Consider the following 4,181-nt stretch of genomic DNA (forward strand, 5'->3'; position numbering starts at 1 on the left):
TAATGCTTGTTTTATATTTAGATAAACTTAGCCTTGTAAGAGGTTAAGGCACTTGCCCAAGGACACACAGCTAAGAAATGGCAAAACTAGAATTTGAACCCAGGAAATCCGATTCTACAGACTGAATACTTATCCACTATATTCAGTGATAATAAGCAATATTATTTTTGTATTTACTGTTTCTAAATATTATATCTAAAGATATACTTTTAGGCAATTTTAAGCACTATTATATCAAAATGCTACCTGAGCATATTAATAAGGGAAATAACTTATAACTCTCAGGAATACAATGCTAAATCAATATCAAGTTAGTTATATATTAGATATTAGGGGCCTCAGTGCATAATACTATACAGTCATGATATAGCCTTACAACATGTATAAAGATATTTAATTTCAAAGTCAACTTCAAGATTAAAAAAAAAAACTTGACACAAGTTTTCTGAGCGTGGGAGCAGCTTACTGCAGGCCATGTATCCAGGAGGAAAAACTGACAGGAGTGATACAAACGTAACCCATTGTTTTAGCAGTGGAATTACATTCCTTAATGTTGCATAAACAACTCATAAAGAGCCCAGGGCTTGAGTAATTGCTAAGCAGACACCCAGAAATCAAACTATTTTGTGTCACTATTCTTGGCGATAGCACCAAACTCCATGTGGGATACAAGAAGTTCAAAAAATTTACACATTCTTGCACATGATTTAGTGATGGACTTCTAGAGGAATTTAGACAACAGACTGCTGCCCTGATTAACTACATACATAGGACTTCTCTTGTTTATTGAATCAAATATTGTCATGTGAGACATAAAAATAGAAAATCTTTATATTCCTTTATTTCAAAAACAAATAAAATACTTACATTATTAACAGAAGAGCATACTGGTTTCGGTCCATAAAATCTTTGGGAAGGGACAACGGTAAGGGAAGTTCTTTTAAAGAAAGAGCAAAATATTAAAGACGGAGAGTCATTTACAGGTAAAACTATAAGACGCAGAGAAAGTTGTTGTTGAGTAACATAGCATGCACAAAACTTTACTATAGTCGTCAATATGAAGGATTTTAACTTCCGGCTTTTTTTTTCTTTTATTTATTTATTTATTTATTTATTTATTTTTATACTTTAAGTTCTAGGGTACATGTGCATAACGTGCAGGTTTGTTACCTATGTATACATGTGCCATGTTGGTGTGCTGCACCCATCAACTCGTCAGCACCCATCAATTCATCATTTATATCAGGTTCTTCTTCAGGATAGCTTCCTTCAGCATAGAATTGCTTTCCAATATAAAGTATTATGTAAACCAAAAAAGGTAGTGTAAATAGCAAACTCCTATGCATTAAGCAAGAATCAGTGTGACACAACAAAAAATTATTCAGTTGTTACCATTTGGCAGGCACTGTGCTGATTAACTCATCATTTCTCTTCTGAGTTTCTACAACAGTTTTCTACGTGAGCTTCATTATGCCAGTCAATTTTTTTTATTTGCTTCTTTATTAAATTTATCATTTACATTTTCAAAATGCAAATCTGATCATATTGTTAACCTGCTTAAGAATATTTTAGCAAAATTCAAGATTATCTAACACCAAATGAGTTGAGAGTCACAATATCTAGGTACCTATACCAATTAAAAGGCACAATATCTAGGTACCTATAGAGAAACACAGGAGGAAGACACCTGGACTGCAGTTCAGGTATTAAATAAGGTAGAAAAAGCATGAGCATATTCTATATTTCTACAAATGAAAACTGCTGAATCTGAAATACATGAAAATTATATGACCTAAGATGAAAAATATACTGGGTGAGATTAATAAAATATTAGGCACTGCAGAAGAAAAGAGTAATGACCTTGAAAATACAGTAATAGAGAAATATCAAAAATGAAACATCAAAACATTTGATAAAACATGAAGTGGACATCAGTACTTGCTGGAATTTTGATGCACATGTATTGTATTAAATTTGTAGATCTATTTGGAGAGACTTTACATTATAAAAATAGTGAATCTTCTAATCCATAAATATATATATACACTCACATATAAGTTTGCATATGTGTACATACTGTATACATATATATCGTTGTGTACATACTTTGTGTATATATACGTGTGTGTATATATATACACACATATATGTCTGAGTGGAAATTTGAGTCTTTAATTTCTCCCAGCAGTATTATATAGATTTATAGAGGAGGTATTTATTTTTATTAGATTTACTCACAGATACTCTATGGACATTTTGACCTTACTTTAAACAGCATTTTAACTTTTCCGGCGCTGGCTCCTCTCGGTCAGTGGGGTTTCGCCTTTATGGTGGCGGAGTCAGCCGCGGCTGTGGATCGCAGATAACCCTGTAAAAAGAGGAATGGAGATTGCCTCTAACCACCTAGATTCATAAGCTGCCCTGAGGTGATCTTGGCATCAAGGAAGGGATGCACATCGCACCATCAGCTTCAGAGAATGGCAGTCATTGATTTGTCCCGTGGGTTTTTTTCCAGGGAACCAATCTGCCCTTTTGAAAGAAAAGACAAAGGTAGAAGGGATGGTGGAGGACGACCTGGCAAATGGCTATCAGACACAAGAGCTCCTGAGACATTAAACCCTGGAGTAGATCATGGGAGACCTGAGAACCACGTATAAGATTCAGTGACCTTTGATGATGTGCCTGCGGACTTCACCCCGGAGGAGTGGGCTTTACTGGACACAACTGAGAAATACCTTTACAGAGATGTGATGCTGGAGAACTACATGAACCTGGCCTCCGTGGAGTGGGAAATACAACCTAGAATCAAACCGTCATCACTTCAGCAGGGTTTTTTGAAGAATCCAATATTCAGTGGGATACAAATGACAAGAGGCTCCAGTGGATGGAAAGTCTGTGACTGTAAGAATTGTGGAGAGGTCTTCAGTGAACAGTTTTGCCTTAAGACACACATGAGAGCTCAGAATGGAGGGGACACTTCTGAGGGTAATTGTTATAGAAAAGACGTCCTTAGTGTGCACAACGAAGCCTCTATTGGACAGGAACTTTCCAAATTTAATCCATGTGGAAAAGTCTTCACTCTAACTTCAGGCCTTGCTGTACATCTTGAAGTTCTCAATGCAAGACAACCCTACAAATGTAAGGAATGTGGAAAAGGCTTTAAGTATTTTGCAAGCCTTGATAATCACATATGAATCCACACTGATGAGAAACTCTGTGAATTTCAGGAATATGAGAGAGCCATCACACCTTCCTCACACCTAAAGCAATGTGTAGCAGTTCATACAGGAAAGAAATCCAAAAAGACTAAGAAATATGGGAAATCCGTCACTGGTTTTTCTCAACTTTATGCACATGTGAAAACTCATAAAGGAGAGAAGTCTTTTGAATGCAAAGAATGTGGAAGATCCTTTAGAAATTCCTCATGCCTTAATGATCACATTCAGATTCACACTGGAATAAAACCACACAAGTGTACATACTATGGGAAAGCCTTCACTAGGTCAACTCAACTTACTGAACATGTAAGAACTCACACTGGAATAAAACCCTATGAATGTAAGGAATGTGGCCAAGCCTTCGCTCAGTCCTCGGGCCTTTCTATACACGTATGAAGTCACAGTGGAAAGAAACCCTATCAGTGTGAGGAATGTGGGAAAGCCTTCACTACATCCACAAGCCTTATTCAACATACAAGAATTCACACAGGAGAGAAGCCTTATGAATGTGTTGAATGTGGGAAGACCTTCATTACTTCTTCCCATCGTAGTAAACATTTGAAAACTCACAGTGGAGAAAAGCCCTTTGTATGCAAGATATGTGAGAAAGCATTTCTGTATTCCTCACGCCTTAATGTTCACCTGCGAACTCATACTGGGGAGAAACCCTTCATATGTAAAGAATGTGGGAAAGCATTTGCTGTTTCCTCACGCCTAAGCAGACATGAAAAAATTCACACTAGGGAGAAACCCTATGAATGTAAGGGTATGAGTGTTAACATTTAGCCCATCAGTTGCCATCTTTAATTATTGGCAGTGACACCAAAGATTATCAGATTTGTCCTAAATGCCTTGTGGAGGTTGTAATGGCTCATGGATTGGCCTTAGATGCCATCCTGAAGGTCTGAAATTAAACCTACAGTTTCTGAATAATTAAAAAAAAAAAAAAAAAAAAAAAAAAAA

General features: G+C 36.4%; 1 pseudogene across 1 annotated transcript; it reads left to right on the top strand.

The window, feature by feature from the left end:
* Positions 1-2,477: 2,477 nt before the first annotated feature.
* On the top strand, positions 2,478-4,150 carry LOC113220027 (annotated as a pseudogene). The gene is made up of 2 exons (XR_003306993.1): positions 2,478-2,590; positions 2,656-4,150. The product of XR_003306993.1 is annotated as a zinc finger protein 561-like (transcript).
* Positions 4,151-4,181: the final 31 nt, after the last annotated feature.

Source organism: Piliocolobus tephrosceles, unplaced genomic scaffold, assembly GCF_002776525.5.
Source record: "Piliocolobus tephrosceles isolate RC106 unplaced genomic scaffold, ASM277652v3 unscaffolded_236, whole genome shotgun sequence".
Classification (NCBI taxonomy): domain Eukaryota; kingdom Metazoa; phylum Chordata; class Mammalia; order Primates; family Cercopithecidae; genus Piliocolobus; species Piliocolobus tephrosceles.